Source organism: Lissotriton vulgaris, chromosome 1_2 (genome assembly GCF_964263255.1).
Source record: "Lissotriton vulgaris chromosome 1_2, aLisVul1.2, whole genome shotgun sequence".
NCBI classification, from domain to species: Eukaryota; Metazoa; Chordata; class Amphibia; order Caudata; family Salamandridae; genus Lissotriton; species Lissotriton vulgaris.
In genome coordinates, this window is record NC_141686.1 from 13,508,261 (window position 1) to 13,514,854 (window position 6,594).

At 52.5% G+C, this 6,594-nt stretch overlaps 1 pseudogene; it reads right to left on the reverse strand.

Moving 5' to 3' along the window:
• Window positions 1–4,348: 4,348 nt before the first annotated feature.
• On the reverse strand, window positions 4,349–5,828 carry LOC147733841 (18S ribosomal RNA; annotated as a pseudogene).
• Between the last annotated feature and the right edge of the window lie 766 nt (window positions 5,829–6,594).

The window sequence follows — 6,594 nt, forward strand, 5'->3', positions numbered from 1 at the left end:
CATCACAAAAGGTATCCCACCTGATTGGGCTATCTAATGGGCACTATCCTCTCTTAAAGTGGTCTCATAAGATTATTCTAGCATGAATGGGAGCAATTCCTTTTTGGTTACTAACCCTCACACACTCTAGTGGTGTCATGCTTCCTCATCTGGTTCACCCTGACTCCTAAAGGTCAGGGTGGGCTCGACCATATCTCAGGGAACACTTAGAAGAATGGGCCAGGGGGTTAAAGATTGAAAATCCTCCCGAGACTCCAGGTATCCCTTTAATAGTGGAGTGACAGGGGATATTAACAAGCGTTTGCAATCCAATCGGTCTTGTCTTTGGGACCTTATATGTATTAAGCTATGCAGCACATTAGCCTGGGTGCTGAAACATCTACTGTTCTTTAAAAGTAGGGAACATTTGTACAAAACTGCGTGACACGCCAGGTATGGGAACACATGGAGAGAAACATTGCCTTTCAGCGGGAAATGGTATAGTCCAAAATCTGTTTTTAATATCATATCACTGAAAATACAAAATTAAAAAAAAATATTATTGTCTACGGGTGCTGATGGAAGACAATTTCTATGATATAAAGATAGAGAGGAACCCCTTGGTACGAGCAAGGGAATTGGGGTTTTAGACCTAAGTAAGAAACATCTGTTTCTTACTTAGACAATTTCTATGGACTGTAGTCTAGAGAATGCTAAAGTGATTCTGGTATTTTACTGACCTTTGCTGGTCGTTTTGTATCAAGAAAGTTAAATGGAGTCAATTGCCGCAAAAATGTAAAAAAGAATGTCCTTAGGCAGAAAGCCATTCTGGTATTTTACTGACCTCTGCTGCTCGTTTTCTATTAAGACAGTTACATAGAGACAGTTGGGCAGAAAAAAAGTCCCTAAGCGGAAGAAGACAAGTCCTAGGGCTGATCTCCAGAGACCACAAAGTACATACACATATAAGTATATAAAGTATACACCAAAGTATATACAAGAGGCCTTGAATGCTCGACCTAAAAACAAGAAACAAGGGTTCTCAAGGAATCACAATGCCAACATGTTTCAGCCACTTAATTATGGCCACTGTGGGTCCAAGGCTTCCTTCAGGGCAAAGACAGAGATATTCCCTCCCTGGATAAAAGTGAATTTACTTATGTGGTGCAGAAAGCTACCCCACCATGCCCGGTCTTTGGTTATACTTATCCTGGTTCCAGGAGCTCAGTTCTGGTATGTCCCACCCAACTCGGGAGGACTCTAGGAGATGCAGAGTATGGGGTAGTCTTGCGGTCAAACAATTGTCAAGGATCCTGGCCCCACTTGTACACCTGTTAGGGTCCGCTTCTCCCATCTACAACCACCAGCTTAAATTAAGCACTGAATGTCTGCAAGTAATTGTCCGGGATGCAGCGTTTTCTCATCTAGTAACTGGTTACTAACTGCACCAGAGTCACTGGCCACTTGCAATCGTATCCCAAGGTAAAATCACATATTTGCTCAAAGATGGATAGATTTATTTCTTATATAACTTTTATTTACTTCTGAAGACAGCTGTTGTAATTGCTGGAAACCCTACAATTAAATAGCTGAAGAAATTAAAACATTTGCCAGAAAATCTCTACACGTCGCAAAATTACACTTATTATAGAATGTCTGTGGTGCTCAATGAGTGATGTTTTACTGAAGTGAGAAGACAGCCTTCCACACAAATCAATTTCTAGTGTATTGGTCTCGGCCATGCCTTTGTGTACAACTATTAATATAAACAAAAGAGAAAGATCAAAAACTCAGAGTCCAGACCAGACAGAGCCTCATTGTTCTCAACTTTGGGCTTTCTTGGTCCTTGTGCTATAGGAGGTAGATTCATATTTGAGGCTGGAAATTCACAAAGGCATCCATAAAACGTTGGGGTTGAGAATGGATATTCGGGACCCTCACATGGACCCTCACATGGAACTATAACTTTATTTCCAGAGCTCTTGGCTTTTGACACAACCTTTACCAAGCCTTCCTGAGTCCCTATTGACATTTTCACTTCAGTCCATATTATGGCCACTAAACAGTGCAGCAGGCCAAGGTCTACTTTGTACTCATTGAAGACATTGCGTCGTTATTTCTCCCTTCAGCTCATGGGCGGTTCTTTAGCGTGCTAGTAGAGTATTAAAAAATAAAATTGTATGTTTATTTTTTTTAACTTATAATAGTTATTTATTAATTTTAAGGTTATTTAAGTATTTTTAAGTATGTTTTAGTTAATTAGATTTATTACTTAATTCATTTTAAATTACTTTTAAGACATTTAATAAAATTTGATATTTTGACTAACTATATTTTTTACAACTATATTTTTGATTCAATATTTTTGTACTTAACTGTTTGCAGATAGGAATTCGATATTTTTGCATTCTATATTTTGTCCACTATATTTTGGTACATCGATATTTTGGCATTCTATATTTTGTCACTGATCCGTTTACTCATAGACAAAACTCCTTTCCTCTCCCATTCACTCACTCACTTCAGGCCAAGTCGACCCCTTGCTCTATAGGGGTGGGCAGAAAACTACGCTCTGCCAGTGTAGCAGATAGAGCCAGCCAACCCTGCTCCCCGGCCCAGTCCCTGCTTCTGAAAGCAGCCAGGCTGGGGAGAGCCTCCCTGCGCCCCAGTAGACCCCAGTCCCCAGCGCCTGGAAACTCGGATGGCTTGCAGTACCGGTGCGCCCGCACCCCTGGGCCTGCCGGACGGAGCACGCGACCCAGTCCCAGCTTCTGAACCCTAGCCAGGCTGTGGGAGAGGCTCCCTGGGCCCTGGCGGACCCCCGTCATCACCTCCCGGACCCTAGGCTGGCTTCCAGGATGGGAGGCTACCGCAGCCTGGGACCCTGGGACGCAGCACACGCCCGGGCCCGTTCCCAGCTTCCGAACACTAGCCAGGCCGAGGAGAGCCTCCCTGGGCCCAGGCGGACCCCCGTCATCAGCGCCTGGACCCTCGGCTGGCATCTAGGACTGGGGGCTCCTGCAGCCTGGGACCCTGGGACGCAGCACGAGCCCCGGGCCCGGTCCTAGCTTCCGAACCCTATCCAGGCCGAGGAGAGCCTCCCCGGGCCCCGGTGGACCCCTGCCACTAGCGCCCGGACCCTCAGCTGGCTTCCAGGACAGGAGGCTCCTGCAGCCTGGGACGCAGCACGAGCCCCAGGCCCTGGTCCAGTTTCTGAACCCTACCCAGGTTGGGGAGAGTCTCCCTGGGCCCCAGTGGACCCTCGTCACCAGCTCCCTGACCCTCGGCTGGCTTCCAGGATGCTCTCGCAGCCTGGGACCCTGGGATGCAGCATGAGCCCCGGGCCAGTTCCCAGCTTCCGAAACCTAGCCAGGTCAGAGAGAGCCTCCCCAGGCCTGGTCCCCAGCTCCCGGACATTCGGCTGGCTTCCAGGATGGGGGGGCTCCCGCAGCCTGGGACGCAGCACGGGCATCGGCCCTGGTCCCAGCTTCTGAACCCTGGCCAGGCCGGGGAGACCCTCAGTTGGCTTCCAGGATGCGGGGCTCCCGCAGTCCGGGACCCTGGGATGCAGCACGAGCCCCGGGCCAGGTCCCAGCTCACGAACCCTAGTCAGGCCCGGGATAGCGTCCCCGGGCCCCGGTGGACCCCCCTGGCCCCCAGCACCCGGACCCTCGGCTGGCTTCCAGGACGGGGTCTTCCGCGCCCTGGGACAGAGCACGAGCCCCGGGCCCGGTCCCAGCTTCTGAACACTAGCCAGGCCAGGGAGAGCCTCCCCGGGCCACGGCGGACCCCCCCAGTCCCCAGCACCCAGACCCTCGGCTGGAACCAAGGAGGGTTAAGCCCAGGCCACGTTCTCACCCTGATGGCCTGCCCAGGGAGCACACTTTTCTCAACTAGGGTCTTACAGAACTTTGGGGAGAGACAAAAGTTGGAATCAGCCCAGCCTCTAGCCCGCAGGGCCATCTCATCACCCAGCCCGCAGGGCCATCTGGCCGCCCTGCTCGCAGGGCCATCTGGTCCCCCAGCCCTCAGGGCCATCTGGCCTTTCGAGGGAGGGGTGATACCAGCCAGGGGATGCACTGCCATTCGGTTTACCCCCACTTTGGTGAACTTGGGTTCCATCTTGGAGAGGGACAGGGGACGGCGGCCGCCCCCATGACTGGTCCCCCACGTGTCGGTCGGACCCTTCCCAGGGGAAAGAGAACCGCCGAAGTCCCGTCCTCACCCAGGCGCCCCATGCAGCCACGGTCTGCTCCGCCAGCCGGGGCGCACCAAGGCAGGTCCAGGCCCTGTGCCTAGGGTACATGCTTGCAGGAGGCAGGAGAGGGCTTCGGGCTGACACCGTCAGTTGCTCGGGCTGCTCTGCCGTTAATGATCCTTCCGCAGGTTCACCTACGGAAACCTTGTTACAACTTTTACTTCCTCTAGATTGTCAAGTTTGTTTGTCTTCTCGGCGCTCTGCCATGGCCATTGTCTACCCCAGTGGGACCGATCCGAGGACCTCACTAAACCATCCAATCGGTAGTAGCGACGGGCGGTGTTTACAAAGGGAAGGGACTTAATCAGCGCGAGCATATGACCCACACTTACTGGGAATTCCTCGTTTTTGGGAAATATTTGCAATCCCCAATCCCAATCACAAACAGGATTCAGCGGGTTACCCGCACCTGTCGGCGAAGGGTTGACAAACGCTGATCCATTCAGTGTAGCGCGATTGCAGCCCCTGCCATCTAAGGGCATCACAGACCTGTTATTGCTCGATCTCGTGTGGCTGAACGCCACTTGTCCCTCTAGGAAGTTGGATGCCGACTGCTGGGGGTCGCGTAATTAGTTAGCATGGAGGAGTCTCATTCGTTATCGGAATTAACCAGACAAATTGCTCCACCAACTAAGAACGGCCATCCACCACCACCCACAGAATCGAGAAAGAGCTATCAATCTGTCAATCCTTTCAGTGTCCGGGCCAGGTGAGGTTTCCCGTGTTGAGTCAAATTAAGCCGCAGGCTCCACTCTTGGTGGGGCCCTTCCATCAATTCCTTTAAGTTTCAGCTTTGCAACCATACTACCCCCGGAACCCAAAGACTTTGGTTTCCCGGAAGCTGCCCGGCGGGTCATGGGAATAATGCCGCCAGATCGCTAGTCGGCATCTTTTATGGTCAGAACTACGACGGTATCTGATCGTCTTCGAACCTCCGACTTTCGTTCTTGATTAAAGAAAACATTCTTGGCAAATGCTTTCGCTTCTGTTCGTCTTGCTCCAGTCCTAGAATTTCACCTCTAGTGGCACAATACGAATGCCCCCGGCCGTCCCTCTTAATCATGGACCCAGTTCCGAACACCAACAAAATAGAACTGGAGTCCTATTCCATTATTCCTAGCTGAAGTATTCAGGCGACCGGCCTGCTTTGAACACTCAAGGGGGCACCGAGAGGCAGGGGCCGGGACAGGCGGTAGCTCGTCTCGCGACGGACCGCCAGCTCGATCCCAAGATCCAACTATGAGCTTTTTAACTGCAGCAACTTTAATATACACTATTAGAGCTGGAATTACCGTGGCTGCTGGCACCAGACTTGCCCTCCAGTGGATCCTCGTTAAAGGATTTAAAGGGTACTCATTCCAATTACAGGGCCTCGAAAGAGTCCTGTATTGTTATTTTTCGTCACTACCTCCTCAAATCGGGAGTGGGTAATTTGCGCGCCTTCTGCCTTCCTTGGATGTGGTAGCTGTTTTAGAGGCTCCCTCTCCGGAATAGAACCATTCGCAATTTCACTGTACCGGCTGTGTGTACTTACACATGCATGACTCAATCTTTGAGACAAGCATATGCTACTGGCAGGATCAACCATGTAGCCGCACCTGCTGACGGGGTGGGGATCGCGTGCCCATTTTCCCGACCGGCAACCTTTGCACACCCCTCTATCTCTTGGGAGACTGCCAGGGGAAGGAGCCCATTGGGAAGGGGCTGAGAGGCAGGTGCATACCGGGCCCCTGAGGGTACCAGCCGGCAGGCCCGGGTGCTGCTTTCCCCCGTCTCAGCATTGCCGTACCTCACAGAGGTCTGCCTGAACAAACTCCGAGAAAAAGGACCATCGGGAAGGGACTGAGAGGCAGATGCGTACCTGGGCCCCTGGGGGCCCAGCGGGTGGGCCCTGGTGCTGCCTTCCCCCGTCTCAGCATTGCCGGACCTCACTGAGGTCTGCCTAAGAAAACTCAGAGAAAAAGAACCTTCGGGAAGGGGCCAAGAAGCAGGTGTGTACCCGGGCCCTTGGGGGCCCCAGCGGACGGGCCCAGGTGTTGGCTTCCCCCATCTCAGCATCTCCGGACTTCACAGAGGTCTGCCTGAGCAAACTCTGAGAAAAAGGACTATCGGGAGGGGCTGAGAGGCAGCTGCATACCCGGGCCCCTGGGGGCCCCGGCAGGCGGTCCCGGGTTCTGCCTTCCCTTGTTTCAGATTGGCAAGACCTCACGGAGGTCTGCACGAGCAAACTCTGAGAAAAAGGACCATCAGGAAGGGGCTGAGAGGCAGGTGCATACCCGGGCCCCTGGGGGCCCCAGCGGATGGGCCCAGGTGCTGGCTTCCCCCGTCTCAGCATCTCCGGACCTCACGGAGGTCTG